The 16,613-nt window shown below is 38.0% G+C and overlaps 1 protein-coding gene across 15 annotated transcripts in view; it reads right to left on the bottom strand.

Moving 5' to 3' along the window:
* The window catches only part of LOC5577718 (high affinity cAMP-specific and IBMX-insensitive 3',5'-cyclic phosphodiesterase 8), a 730,891-nt gene that overhangs the window by 19,881 nt on the left and 694,397 nt on the right, over nt 1–16,613 (bottom strand). The window lies entirely within an intron of this gene.

Genomic DNA, 16,613 nt, shown 5'->3' with positions numbered 1-16,613 from the left:
GAGTGTCGTACTTTAATAATTATGATTTTTTGTTTACAACTCCAGATGAGTGGAAGTTTTAACAACTACCGAATAACTAAGCATTACATATACTTTGAAATTGGATTAAATGGGCAAATTGAATTGAAATTTGCGAAAAAGTTACAAGTTTTTTCGATGAGAATCGAACTCACGACTCCCTGTTCATTAGACAGGGCGTCTTACCCCTGTACCACGAGGAGGGTGTGCCATCCACAAGCGGCGTAGAAGATATCTGTGTACTTAGTGGGCCAAGTTTTGGTAAGCAGAACTGGTGCGTGGGATGAACGGACCCATGGACGCAGAAGTTGACCTGAATTTGATTTCCAATCAATTATCACATGGTCTTTTCGCAAAGCACAATTCTTTTTGAAGAGTGGGCATCTACATCGGAACCACAATTTATTATTGTCGTTTACTGCCGTGAATCGCAAGTCAGTCCCATCTGCATTTTCGACAAAAATGAGTTGAGTTCAGTTTTCAGCATCTTTTCCAATGCTCTTTCAGCTGAACTAATGAAATAATTTGATTTGTTCGGAAAAAATAGGAAAAAAACAGCAAGTCAAATTGTCCCATAATGAAAAGTAACCGCATACAGTCCCACTACAGATTTTGCACCGTGGAACTCATAATTGTAACTTGTTTTGATCATCTTTATATTTTTCTCTTAAAGATATCGTAGTGAAAAGCAAGTTGTGAAAGTTTCATTAAGATTGTAACATGTTCCAATCCTCTGGAATTTTTTGAATATTTGTATGGAAAACGAGTTTGAAAACTTCACAGCCCATTTTCTCAATGCCTGCTTTTTACAGATGGGACTGACTTGCGATTCACGGCAGTTTACTTCTTCTTCTTATCTCTGAAGTTACGTCCCAAACGAAGCTTCTCAAATAAGTGGTCTTATGAGCACTTCCAAAGTTCTTAATTGAAAGCTTACGTTACCAATAGACAATCTTCAGCATGGTCTTGTTGCATGATGAGCGTTTATAGTGATGGCTATATTGACCCTAAATGATTAAATCCTGGAATCTATGCCACGGTAGAAGAAATGTCATAGATTGGAAATGTTATAGATTGATTTCTGAATTTTCTTAAAAATTTGATAAACAACTAACAGAAGAAATTCATACACGCATTCTAAAAACCATCCTTGAAGGACTCTCAGAAGATTCCTGGATAAAAAATCTGGTTGTATGTAGTGTTGTTTTTCTGGACGAATGTGTTTTTTTGGGAATCCCTTGGAGGACTCGTAAGTGATTTTAAAGAAAATTTTATTGCGATTTTTTTTAGAAATTTTCCATTGGGACTAATGTCATAGAAAAGGTAAGTGAATTACGTAAAAGAAATCCATTAAAGAAATTCCTATCAATTTCTTTTAAATCTATTAATTATGCAAGAACCGTTAAAATTTTTTGGAACAATTTAATTATAAATCTCTTAATGAACACATTGAGCAAAATCTCAACGACGGTTTTGAGGAATATTTTAATTGCTGGAATCTCTGGTTTAATCCCAAGAAATTTTTTTTTGACTGATCTTTTGGACTCTTCTGGCGAAGAATTTTGCGGAATTCGTAAAGGATTTCCTTAGCATATAATTATTTACACATTAACATTTTAAAATTCTAACAACCAACCATTTAAATTAATGTACACTCGACTCTCCACATCTCTGCATCTCGATAACTCTCCCTATGTCGATGATTGTTTCGGTCCCTGCATTCTGCATACGATTTCGCTTTCCATATCTCGACATCCTCCTTATCTCTATATCTTCATATCTCGATGTAATACTGTTGATTTTGTGTTCCCAATTTTCTCTCCATATGTCGATATGAACATTATCAGAAGTTACTAGACCAGATTTTAATGATTCAGAACAATATGGAAACTCGAAATGAAGTTTGTTTGTTAATTATTTTCCTGGCAAAGGAGTGATTTTCAATCTAGTGTTCATTAAAATATATTTTTTCGTCTCGGTCTCTCCCTATCTCGATGGTCCCTTCGATTTCGAAATGTGGAGAGGCGACTGTATATCTTTTGTGGCTTTGCATCATGTTTCTGATTTGAACAGAACGATAGTTTTGCGGAAATCGCAAATTCATGAAAACAGTTATTACTCCATGGAATCCAATTACGCTGCCTCCGAAATCTACCATTAAAACAATCGTACATTCACCAAAGCCTACAGCATGACAGAATGGTTGTTTTAAGGCACTCAATAAATCACCTTTCTACCATTTCATGAGCACTTCCACAGTTATCAATTCAGTTCTTATATTGCAAAAATGTCACTTTAGTCGTTTAAGGTATCGATTTACCAAAAATGAGTTCTCTTTAAAACCACGAGGTTAATATCTCTTGTAAGCATAGTTCCAGGAAACGCTTCAAATAAATCATCTCATACTTCGGGTTATCATCAACAACCATCACCTTCGACCGCAGAAGTCCTTTTGCACAACCGTAAACGGATATTCAGGTCAACCATCGCGTCGTAAATTATCACAGATCTTCTCTTTTCTATGAACTTTGTTGTCCATATACCTATATGTATCACATAAAACACTTCCATTGACCCTCAACCCAAATATCCACCATCAAGCAGACGGAACTTTGTTGGATGAGTGGGAGTGACCGGAAAATATGATGTGCCGATGTGGCTAGAATGAAGAATAAGAAAGCAGAATAGCTCTGCCGTAGAACGAAAGAAAGGGTGTGTGTAATACAGTCAGATCCGGAATTGGGGGGGTTGAATAGGAGACAAATGCCCGGCCCTTCCGAGAGTCCAAAAAGAATAGTTCAAAACACATTTATTGTACACTAGTGGTCCCGGCAAACTTCGTCTTGCCATCAAGTAGGCTGGTAAAAAACGCTATGAATCGTCCCATACAAAATGACTGTTCCGTCCACGCCCGTTTTTCCGACTTTCCCGGTGAATATCCTGGAATTTTTATACACACAAACACGTCGGAACACTTGACGAAAAAAAGGGAAATATAATTATTCAAATCTGTTGACCCGTTCGGAAGTCATTTCGTGACATACAAACACCATTCCATTTTTATTTATGTAGATTTAAGAAAAATATTTCTAAATATTTCAATCAACTCTACGATAATCGAATCTTCAAGTTGCTGCTTCATGTTTTATTAAAAGTCTAGAAGGTGTCCTAGAAAATGATGGTTCATGATTATTTGTTTGCTTAAAATGCATTTACCATTTTGATTTTTGGCCAGCACATATCTCATTTGTTTATATTGTTTGAACATTATTTCTAAAACAAATATATATCGAAAGTTTTTGGAAGTGTTTAAGAACATTGTATTTCAGATGTTTTACATAAATATTCGTTATAGTAGCTTACGGAACAAGTTGCAGAATGATAATTTTTACAGCACGAGTGGTAAATTTATCCTACGAGGCTTGCCGTACAACATTTTTTGCAATTTTGTAGAAGCCCACTTGAGCTTATCATAAATCATATCAGAATGCTTTCACCATTATTTTACAAATTCTGAAAAACTGTTGTATAATGATTCATTACGCAACTCAAAACAGTTGCGCAATGCGAAAGCGTTGTGTAATGAATCATTACAGCACTGGTTTCAGTTGCGTAACGACTATTACCGCACTCCACACTTCAGTGCAGTGGTCAAAAGCGCTTAGAACGAACAGAAACCTAAAGCGGTTGGAAAGCACGTACAGGATAATGTGCTTAAGAGTAGCAAGTGCATACCGGACGGTATCTAAAGAGGCCGTGTGCATCATAGCCGGGATGACGCCCATCGGGCTCATCATCAAGGAAGATGTTCAATGCTTCAACCAAAGGGGTACCAGAGGAGTCCGCGACACGTGTAAAGAGGAAACGCTCAGAAGCTGGCAGCAGGAATGGGATAACTCCACTAAGGGTAGATGGACCCATCGACTAATACCAAATGTGTCAGATTGGTATGGTAGAAGCCATGGGGAAGTGAACTTCCACCTGACGCAGTTTCTGTCAGGACATGGTTGCTATAGACAGTACCTGCATAGGTTCGGGCACTCAGAATCTCCTGCATGCCCCAATTGTGCTGGTGTAGAGGAAACAGCGGAGCATGTCGTGTTCGATTGCCCCCGTTTCATTGTTGTGAGAGGTCGCATGCTCACTACATGCGGAGGGGACACGTCCCCCGACAATATTATAGAGAGAATGTGTGCGGATGCCGAGTGCTGGAATGCAGTAACTACGGCTGTCACTCACATTATGTTAGAATTGCAGCGTCTATGGCGCGCCGACCAAGAGTTGGCTGCAGAGGATTAGCCCTGCCGAGGCTGGTCCCTTGTAACATTGTTTAAGTCGGCTAGGAGAAGCAGTTTGCCTAGGCTACTTCTGCTACACGTGTTGTGCTATATGCACTGGTCCCTTCCCGAAGAAATACCGTAAGGTGGTTCCGGGGAGATGAGGGTCTGAGTCCAAGGGTCATGTCGATGCATTGTTCACCACTTGAGCAATTCTAAATGAATTGCTCATGCACAGTGCATAGGCTGGTTTTAGCGGGTCGTCGTTGGTGCGTCATCCCCGCATTCCCTGAGTTATCTTCTCAGGGGATCTGTTTGCAGATTTCCCCCTTGTAAAAAACAAAAAAAAAAAAAAAACACACACTTCAGTGCAAGAAAGTAGGCCGTTTCATGACAGATTGGCGTAATAAAAAACAGCCTATTACGATGAGAAATTGCAAACAATATTTTATTTGGCTCTTCAGAAAACACGTGATAAAATGGCAAATTTTCAGTCATCATAAGCAGAGTTGGGAAAAGTTCTGAGATTCACACTACAGTAGGCAAGCGTTGCAAATCACAATCAGTCAAGCCAGTGAAACTCGGAATTATTTCACTGCAAAATACTATTTTTTGCAGCCTCACAATTCCTCCAAAAATCAAAATGTACCATTTGTAGCTCGATTGCAACCGCGGATCAAATTTTTCAAACGCTGAAGGGGATGGGTGGGTTTCCTTGCAATGTTACGGTTCTATTCATGGGAAGACAGGGAAAATAACTAGATTTTTCGTACTTAATCCTACAAAAACCACTTGAGCTTTTTTATGAGGCATGTAGTCAGGAGTTTCATCAAAAAGTTTCAGAAATTCTACGGTAAATTCTTCAGCTTTCTAGGATATTATTATTTTTCCGTATTCAATTTAAGCTTTAATTTATGTTTTCCAACAAATTTCTTTAAAAGTTCTTTCAAATCTTTTTTTTTACTTTAGAAATCTGGACATAGATATGGAGTGAACCATTGAGTAATTTGTAAATAAATCCCTAACAAATAATGAGTTATTCTTGGCGAAGCTTTTCTACCAAAAATGAGAGTGGATAGGTTTCATGATGTTGTTTTTGAAAGGATCCCGGGATTAAAGTATAGGAAAGAATTGGAGAAATTTCTGGATCCTAATAGAATATCTAATGGATTTTTTGCAGTAGTTTTTTGAAAAATTCAGCTATGAATTGCAAAATCCCGTAGTAAATCTGTTGTAAATTGAAAAAAAAAATCCCCAGAAAAACCAGTACCAGTGCTGGTAAAAGAAAGAAAAAATCACTGAGAAATACTTGGCTGTTTTTCTGTTGAATTTTGCTGAAGAATCCGAATGACTCCCATGGGAAACAATTGTATAATTGTAATGAAATCCCTGTATTCTTGAGACCTTTTCTCAAATCAATCCTGTTTAAATGTTTACGATAGACTTGTGTGGTATTTTAAAAGGAATCTTCAGAGTAACACCTGGAAAAATCATTGAATGTTCTTGTACGAGAGGTCTTGAATAGTTTTTGCTGTGAATTTTTGAAGAAATGCTGGATGAAATGCCGTAAGATTTTCTAGAAGCTTAGTTGAAATAATCTGAAGAGAAACTTTATCAAGAACCTCAAAGGCAAAGTTGGAAAAACTGTTGGAAGACTCCTAGAATTTATTGCACTATTGCTTGGAGATTTCATCAGTAATTTCAGGAAATTGCTTATCGAATTATTAAAGAATAACTGGATGGTGTGTCAAACTAACAATTGGAACAAAGAAGACTTTCCTGAAGAAATGTTTAAAATATTTTCTGAAGCATCCCTTCAAGGATTTCTTCAAACGATTTTTTAAGAAATTTAAAAGAGCTTTTATGAGAAATGTTATGGTAAACACAGAAAGCCTAAATTAACTTCAGGAAAAAATATGTTGGATGCTAATTACTTAACCCGGAAATGATAATCCCAGCAGTAACTCAGTATAAACTGGTAAAGGAGTTCTTGGAGAAATGAATGGAAAAGTACGGAAATAATTGTAGGAGAAATCCCCGCGGGATATCTGAGAGGAACCTCTTAAAAACACATAAATTTTACACATACATGAAAAGTTCGTGGAAGAATCACAAAGGATATTCCTGGTGAGTTCTTTAAAATAATTCTTGAAGTATTTTTTACTGGATTACACAAGGAATGAATATATTTCTTAGTGAAAATTTAAATTTACAAATATTACTGATGTGTAGCGATGTGTGACAAAATCACAAACAAATAAAATCAGAGTGAAAGAGAGACACTTCCCTATGCATTTGAACAGAACATCGCATATGAGATTGAAGCTCAATATGCCAGTTAAGAGAACGTGCTGAAGTTATAATTCAGTGCCCCCTTCCTAAGTACTGATTCGGGCCCCCGGAGCCCAAATCCGGCACTGAATACACAATGTGGTCGTCAGAGTGACGACACTCTAAACAAGAAAAAAATGGGGCCAACGGAGCACCTAGATGACTCTATCGTAATCGAAATCGCAAAAATTGAAAGATGAACAGGATCACCGTACATTATGTCCTACATCTCGGATATTACATTGCTGGTCATTTGGGTAAAAATATGACTACCAGCGACGTAAAGAGCAGCATGTTGCCTTGGGTTGTCTCCGGTTGACACTCAATCCGCTCGATATGAACCGTGCTTGACTAGATCATGCACACTAAGGTGGCCCATATTCATATAGAAAAATAAAAAATTAGTTAACATTTTGAGTTGTATCCCCCAAATTCGTTTATTTAGACCGTCAAGAGCTACTGTCAAATTTTAAGTGGAATCCGTTAATTCTAAGGGATGAAGATTGTATGAGGAAAATCAACCAAATCTATGGGAAAATGGATTCCAATTACATTTCCGATCATAAATCAACTGATTTTCACAGTAGCTTCTGAGGGTCGAAATGACCAAATTTGGGTGAATGTTATTCTAGATTGTTTGAAGTTTGATCAGTATGGGCCACCCTCATGCACAAATATCGATACCTCGAAGCGCAAATAAGCTGGTCCTGGACAGAAGAATGCCCCTTAGTAGAGCAGCTGACCATTGTACGGTATGCGAGTCAATCTACTGAAATAGCTTCTATCTGGACTGTAGTTTTCTATCATGTGGTGCATTGGCAATATATGGAGAGGGTGTTGGTTTGCGGAAAAAGCCATCTACGCGGATCAATGGTCCATTGATGTTATCGCTCTGGTCAGCACCGTGTGTGTTTGCAGGGATGTGGGAAATCCGATTATCTTTGGGATTTATATTAAATCGATTTGTTGCCCCTAGCGCTTGTTCATATCTGTGAGAAAGAATAACACAATAGATTATAACGCTTTGGGGTGTATTGTTTACAGAGAGTGTGGGAATCATTCTAATAGAAGCATTCCAAACCTAAATCGCTATTCAAATAAATTAAAATATAGTCAAACAACCAGTGATAAAACATGAGTTTTCAAAAAAAAAAAACTGCTATCTATTACTCGAGAGCATTTTAATAGAAGGCACTATCACATATTAGAAAGCAGGGCAATTGGAAACTATTCCAGCTGATTAAGGGATTAAAAAGACAAGCTTATGAATCTCAACGTGGGACTCAACGTACCTCGTGGTAATTTGAACCGACTGAGGTAATGCTAGTTTTTCGGTAGTTGTTGAAACTTCCACTCGGCTGGTTAATTGTAAACGATAAATCATAATTGTAAAGTAGGTATATTGAAAAAGCCTAAGTGTGCGCTTTTCTGGTAAACATTTAAAAATTATAATAGGTATATTTGATTGTTTTGATAACTCAGCAAAGATTCGCTAGGATTTTTTTTTCTATTGGATGAATAACACTAGAAATAGAACACGTTCAACTCCTTAACCTCTACTGGTATTGGCCATGTCATTCTACTATCAAAGCTCCATTCATCTGCTCCATCGGGAACGATTCATCTTACTTCAACGCGCACGGAATAAATCTATTTTATTCATCCTCGAACGATTCAACTTTCACCCCCACGGCAACTGTACGGGATATGAAAGCTGTGTCGAAAAGTTATCAGTAACTTTTGCATTCAATATGAGTCACTCCACACCAATTCTCTACAAAAAAGTACAAATGTGTAATCGACTATCACCGATGTCAAAAATTTTTTTTGGTGAACTGTTCATCCACTTGACTGCCCATACTCGCATAACAGTCCCATTTGATTTTTTGCAACTTTTGAGTTAGCTCCATGAATAGTATTCATTTTAAGTGTATTTTCTAAAATCATGCTCCAAATTACACTGTTCGACGAAAAAAGTCGATATGAATGCACAGAGACTGGACACCCCGGGCTTGAAAGTATAAAAATAAACAAAAATAATGGCGTTTTCAGAATGTTCGTGTCTGCCCCAGGTCATTTTTAAAATATACTTGAACTTTTTGCATTTTTTATTTAAAAATCTAATCTAATCAATAAACAGACACAGTGTTTTATATTCAGGACAGGGGGATTCATGTGCCATGTAATGTTTTCAACTTTAAATACAATATGAAGAGTTGTAATAAGATTTGCAGGGAGCCCTCCCCATTTTTAAAGTATCGCAAATGATGGAATATTTGATATACAGGGGGTTGTCAAAATAACTGGGACAGGCAAAAATTGGGCCAACTTTGGAATGCTGTAACTTTGACAAAAATTGACCGATTTCAATTCTTTAAGAAGTAATGGACGGGTCAACTAATCTAGTTTTGAGGTGCATCCACGGAGATGAACTATGACCACCGGATACCAGTGATAATCCGGATTTCCGGAAGCATGTCTTATGCAGTAAAATTATGACGTGTTTTTATCAAAGGTCTCGGCTAAAAAATCAAAATTTTACTACACATGAAGATAGAAGATCTAATTCTGAAGCGATTGGTGCGCCAAGTATTAATATTGGTCCAGAAACAACCAATATATGGCCATTTCCCCGGAATCGGTGCCGGTAGTGGATCCGAATTGGGATCAAACAATTTATTCACTCAAAATATGTTGCGCAATATAGTTTTTTTTTATTGTTTTCTCCCTAGCTTATCATAAAATACCCTATTATAAGTTGAAAATGAGTCTTGTACAGATTTGGCCACTCATGGCGCCGCCCAGTGCCCCGGGGGAACCTTGCATAGGGGACATTTCGATTTTGACACCAAAGCATATCATGCGACGGCTCATTCTTCATGTCTTGTCGTAAATAGGGCAACTGTAGACTCAAAAAGGATAGTTGACTACAGTGACTACTTCCGGGACCACCGGATGTCCCCGAGGGAACCTATAATTAGGGACAATTGAAATTGAACTCCAATACATATCGTGCGACAGTTCATTTTTCATGTCTCGTGCTAAATAGGGCTATTGTAGACCTAAAATGGATAATTGACTACAGTGGCCAATTTTGGGACTACCGGAATTTCCCGGAGGAACTTGTCATTGGGGAAATTTCTGTTTTTACACCAAAACATATCATGCGACGGCTCTTTCTTCATGCCTTGTCGTAAATAAAATAACTGTAGACTCAAAATGGGAATTTAATTGAATTGGCCACTTTTGGGACTACCGGGTGTCCCCTAGGGAGCCTATGATTAGGGACAATTGGAATTGAGCTCCAATACTCATCGTGCAACGGCTCATTCTTCATGTTTAGTCATGAATAGGTCAACTTTAGACCGAAAATGGATATTTAACTAGAATGGCCACTTTGGGGACCTCCTATAGTTCCCTAAGGAACCTATCACTTTTGGGACCACCGGAATTTCCCGGAGGAATCTGTCATTGAAGACATCACAGCCTCCCTCAGGGATATCCGGTGGTCACAAAAGTGGCCACTGTAGTCAAATATCCACTTAAGGTCTATAATAGCCCTATTTAGCACGAGACATGAAAAATGAACTGTCGCACGATATGTATTGGAGTTCAATATCAATTGTCCCTAATTACAGGTTCCCTCTGGAACATCCGGTGGTCCCGGAAGTAGTCACTGTAGTCAACTATCCATTTTGAGTCTACAGTTGCCCTATTTACGACAAGACATGAAGAATGAGCCGTCGCATGATATGCTTTGGTGTCGAAATCGAAATGTCCCCTATGAAAGGTTGCCCCGGGGCACTGGGCGGCGCCATGAGTGGCCAAATCTGTACAAGACTCATTTTCAACTTATAATAGGGTATTTTATGATAAGCTAGGGAGAAAACAATATTGCGCGACATATTTTGAGTGAATAAATTGTTAGATCCCAATTCGGATCCACTACCGGCACCGATTCCGGGGAAATGGCCATATATTGGTTGTTTCTGGACCAATATTAATACTTGGCGCAAGACATGCTTCCGGAAATCCGGATTATCACCGGTATCCGGTGGTCATAGTTCATCTCCGTGGATGCACCTCAAAACTAGATTAGTTGACCCGTCCATTACTTCTTAAAGAATTGAAATCGGTCAATTTTTGTCAAAGTTACAGCATTCCAAAGTTGGCCCAATTTTTGCCTGTCCCAGTTATTTTGACAACCCCCTGTTTATCAAATATTCCATCATTTGCGATACTTTAAAAATGGGGAGGGCTCCCTGCAAATCTTATTACAACTCTTCATATTGTATTTAAAGTTGAAAACATTATATGGCACATGAATTCCCCTGTCCTGAATATAAAACACTGTGTCGGTTTATTGATTAGATTAGATTTTTAAATAAAAAATGCAAAAAGTTCAAGTATATTTTAAAAATGACCTGGGGCAGACACGAACATTCTGAAAACGCCATTATTTTTGTTTATTTTATACTTTCAAGCCCGGGGTGTCCGGTCTCTGTGCATTCATATCGACTTTTTTTTGCCGAACAGTGTTATAACTTTGTATGGACGAAATGTGAAAAAAATATCAAACCATGTGCGTCCCATATTGATAGTACCCGCATATCAGTCCCATTCGATGATTATGAAGAAATTAAAGTATACCTATTCCTATGATGATTTCTGAAAGCTTGCATAGGGATTGTCATTTCCTTATAGAAACAATTAAACAAATCAATGAGTTGTGGTAAAAAGCCAATGTTTTACCTATCGGATCACCCCTTGGTCAGTAAGTGATTGCAAATTTGTCGAAAACCCATGGTTTTGCTTATATTCTCCAATTTATATCTACGAAACTATTAGACGTAGAGAAAAAGGGCCTTCGGTATTACCTCTGAGCAATATCTCCATAGAGAATCATAGAGAAGATTTGAGTACCTTGTACCTTTTAATTCCGACCTAATTGCTTATCTTTGACAGATACGCATATTTAAACTACCACTTGTAGCCTTCTTCAGCGTCAGCTACTCGAATTCACACATGGATTTTTTGGGTTCTGTTCAACACGTTGGTGTTCATGTTGGTTCTATTTTTGACCGGGTGTGATGTTGCTTGACGAACCAACTTGACAGCTTGTGAAACCGATTTGACGGTTGATGAATCGGTCAACCAAAATCTAACGAGTTTGATTCTGCTCAAACCACCGGTGGGCGGAGCCAAATGTTTGACGAACGGATCTGTAGGGATGTTGCACGAACATCGACTTCAGCGTGTCAAATTGAAGCTTCGACGTCCCATGAACTGCCGGTGTAGATGGGTGGCAAGTCAAAATGCGTAAATTTACACAGCGTCGACGACATGCTTATCTAGCAAATGTGCGCTCTTGAGTTGTTTCTTTATATTCCACTGGCGTTTTCGCACAAGCTTTGACCTATTTTTTTTAGCAAATGCCCTAGCAGCTCTACCGGTGATTTCAACAAAAGTTAAAAACGGAATTCATCCAGGGATAGTACTAGGAATTGCTGGGAATACAAGGAACCTATCAGGAATTTTACCAGGAATTCATCCAGGTGATGGGATTCCATTTAAAGTTCTTCTAGAGATTCCATCAGAAGTTACTGTAAGAATTATACCAGGAATTCTTTCAGTGATTCCACGCGAAATTCCATCAAATTTCCTCCACGATTTCCATTAGGAGTTGCTTCATGAGTCCTTCTAGGGATTTCTTCAGGAGTTCCTCTAGTGATTATATGAGAAGTTTCTCCAGGGATTCCACAAGGAGTTCCTTTAGAGATTCCACCTGAAATTCCTCCAGAAATTCTATCAGGAGTTCTTCTAGGGATTTCATCAGGAGTTCCTTCAATAATATCTTTAGGAATTCATACAAGGATTTTATCAGGAATTCCTTCAGGGTTTCCATCAGGAATTCCTATAGGTATTCCATCAGGAGTATCTATAGGGCTTCCATCAGAGTCCTTCTGGGGATTTTATCAGGAGTTCCCCCAAGGATTTCATCAAAGTTTCCTTCTGAGATTTCACCTGGAATTCCTCAACAGATTCTTTCAGGAGTTGCTCGAGGAATTTCATCAGGATTTCTGCTAGGGATTTCATAAGGAGTTCCTCTAGGGATTCTATCAAGTTCCATTAGGAATCTTTTAAGAATTCCTCTAGGGATTTCATCAGGTGTTCCTATAGGAATTTTATCGGGAGTTTATTAAGGATATTCATCAGGAGTTCCTTCAATGATTCTATCAGGAGTTCCTTCAAGAACATCTTCAGTAATTCCTCCAAGGAATTTCATCAAAAGTTTCTCTAGGGATTTATCAGAAATTCCATCAGAAGTTTCTGTAGGGATTCCTCTGGGAATTTATTAAGGGATGATACCAGAATTTCCCAGGGTTTTTATGGGGAATTCTTTGAAGTAATACTCCTTGAATTAATCAATGAATGCCTCCCAAAATTCTTCAAGGAATTAATATCTCCAAGGATCCTCAAGGGCTACCAGGTATTCCTCCTGAAATTTAACCAGAAATTTCACATAAGGATTTTATAACCGGAATTACTCAAGAGATCCTTCCCTAATTTCTCAAGGAATTTCTTGCGGAATATCTCCAGGGAGGGTTTTCAGGAATTCATGCTGAAATTTGGCCAAACATTTCTTGTAAGGATTTCACAAGTTATTTGGGAATCCACCAGTATATCTTCCAGTGACTTTATGAGGAGTTCCTTCTGGATTCAAAAAAGGAATTCCTTCACGGATTCCTCTGAGATTTCCTTCAATAATTTCACCAGTAATTCCTTCGAAAACTCCACTAAGATATCCTCTGAGGATTTCAACTAAAAACCCTCCACATAAATCCTCCTGGTATTCTTCTAAAGATTCCACCAGAGGTTGCTCCATGGATTGCATCTGGAATTCACTAATGATTTCGCGAGAAAAACTCCTCTTTCTTTAAGGAATTTCAGGATTAACACTGGGAATATCACCAGAGTTTCACTTGAACTTCCACCAACTTGAACTTGCATCAGCAAGGCATCTAGAAAATTCCGAAAGATTATTCCTCCAGATATTCCACTGATATTTACTCAGAAAATTAAAGAAAACTGTTACACCGGGATAGAAAGGGTGCGCTACGTGGACGCGACCTTCAAAGTGTGTGGTGGGATATGTCAAAGTGGTAGACAGATGTAATGACTGAAAAATCTAGGGCGCTGACATCTTTGATGTGTAAAGCCACGAACAAGACGTTGTTGATTGGATTGCTGCTCTTAAATTGAATTATTGAATTAAAATTGTATTTAAAATAATAGTAAGTATAAAAGTTGTAACCCTTCAATCTGCTTAACTAAATAATTGTCTCAACCGTAGAGCTACAAGTGTCGGAATAGCTAGATGAAAGGCTTTGCTAAAACGATACCGAAGTGATTGATAGTTGCCGTAAGTAGTAATTATATCACTATAGAAATTGGAATGCTAATGGTATAATGTTGATTTATAGGGAGCTTGAATTGTTCGAAGGTTGAATTGACATTGGGAATACTAAATTTGTAAGTTATTGTAATAGTGTAATGTTGAGAATTAGAGAACCAATATATTTCTAGTTTTGAGTGTGTCGAACAACAGTACTCCAGATACTGGTTTTTCGTTATGCTGCCTCGAAAACCTCTCAACAAAAACATTTCTCTGAATGTTTTCAAATTGAATCCTTGAAAGTTTTTTTTTTTGAAAAATTCTGAAAAAAAAACATGGAACACTTTATTGTGAAATCACTGGAGAAATTCCCAGAGAATTCCGTGGAGAAATTTTTTAATATGTCTCTAGAAGAACTTTTGAAGCAATCTCTGAAGGAGTTCCTACAGGATTGCTTAAAAAAATCCTTCAAGAAATACTGGTAGAAGTTGGTGGATAAATTCCATTAGGAATCCTCGGATAAATTTCAGGTAGATTCTTCAAATAATTTCTTCAGAAATCCCGAATGCTTCGGTTCATTCAGGGATACAAGGAAGAATATGTAAAACAAACACTGGAAGAATTTATAAAAGAATTTATTGAAGACTAGTGGTCCCGGCAAACTCCGTTTTGCCATCAAGTAGGCTGTTGAAAAACGCTTTTGATGGTCCCATATAAAATGACAGTTTCGTTCGCACTCGTTTTTTCAACTTTCCCAGTGAATATCCTGGGATTTTTATACACACAAACACGTCGAAATCCTTGACGAACAAAACTGAGAAAGAATCATTCAAATCCGTTGACCCGTTCGTTAGCCATTTAGAGACATACAAAAACCATTCCATTTTTATTTATATAGATAGATAGATAGATAGATAGATAGAATATAGAAGATAGATTGATAGATAGATAGATAGAAAGATTGCATCGAAGAATCCCTTGAGAATAACCTGGAGGAGCCTCTTAAAAAATTGCATGCGAAACTTCGAACGAATTCCTGGTGGAAACCCGTATAAGAAATTTTTTGAATTCTTTTACTGTATTTCTCGTAGAATCTCTGAAGGCATCCTGGTGGATTTCCTTGATTAATCCTAGGAGAAATTCTGGCTAGAATCACTGTAAGAGCTCCTGACGTAAACCTCTGCATATATTGTAGGAATGTTTGAAGGTATTTCTAGCGAATATTTATTGGAGGAATACCTAGAGAAATCACTAGAAGAATCACTGCAAGATTTTTGATGAGAGCAATGCCTGGTGTATTAATTCCTGTTTTAATTTCTTGGAAGCGATTCATTGAGCAACGTCTTTAAGAATTTCTTGAGGAATTCCTGGTGGAATTGTAGGTAAAAACCCTTATAGAATCTGTTTAGAAATTCCTAAAGTTTCTTTGGAGGAATTCCTAAATCAATCTTTGGAGGATTTTTTGGTGGAATTCTTGAAGGAAGCATTGGATTAGACTGGCCCTAAAACAAAAATGTTGTAAAACTCAACGAGGCACCCCCTAGATATGTGCCTTAGGGTAAGAAAAATGCGCTCATAAAATTTCAACTCGATTGGTTGCACTACCAACTGGCGCATTCAATTTGAAGTTTGTATGGAATATTCGTTCCAAATATATTGAGAATTAACCCAATGTCACTGTTTCGTTCCGTATACTAGTTGATTGCGTTCAATTGAGCCCAGAATGAAAAATACAGTAGTTGATACCCTAATGAACATAATTGCAGAAGGTTGTATCTAGATTTAAGCTCGTTTTCATTAACATATCAGTTATTGAAAGTTAGGTTTAGATCAGCCTTCCGTACAGTCACATATGGGCATGCGCCTTATGCAGCAGCTCGCCCAGTGTCATAGGTGGCTATGATGCGCTTAGTGGCTATGTTGAGGAAATACAAAGCAGAATAGCATGAGCTTCGCAAATCTACTTCAAATACTTGTTTTAATTATGAATCGTGGTTTACGGCCAACCAGCCGAGTGGAAGTTTAACAACTACCGAAAAGCTAAACATTACATATAATTTGCAATTGGATTAGATGGACAAATTGATGTGAAGATTTGCGAAAAAGTTACACGTCTTCTCAGTGAGAATCGAACTCACGACTCCCCGATCTCTAGTTGGGGCGCGTTAACCACTACGCCATGAGAGGACTCATGAACGCAGAAGTTAACCTGAATTCGATTTCAGCTCAATAATCACGTGGTCCTCTTTCGCAAAGTGCACCTCTTTCGGAAGAATTAGATGCCCATCCAAACACAACGCTTTCTATATATATCCAATGCCTAGCCCGAGAGCGCATTGTTTTTTAGATATAGGAATAGCACACTACACTAGCCAGCAACTGCGCTGGCTGAGGATTCTATTGTGTGGGCTTCCAATGGGTCGCGACGTTCTCAAACGACCGGTTACGGAACATGAGTCCGTTGCTCGATAAATACTTGTTTTAATTATGAATCGTGGTTTACGGCCAACCAGCCGAGTGGAAGTTTAACAACTACCGAAAAGCTAAACATTACATATAATTTGCAATTGGATTAGATGGACAAATTGATG

This window comes from Aedes aegypti, chromosome 2, assembly GCF_002204515.2.
Source record: "Aedes aegypti strain LVP_AGWG chromosome 2, AaegL5.0 Primary Assembly, whole genome shotgun sequence".
In the NCBI taxonomy this organism is placed as follows: Eukaryota; Metazoa; Arthropoda; class Insecta; order Diptera; family Culicidae; genus Aedes; species Aedes aegypti.
Note: the sequence above shows the minus strand (reverse complement) of the source record. Positions and strands in the feature narration are given on the sequence as shown.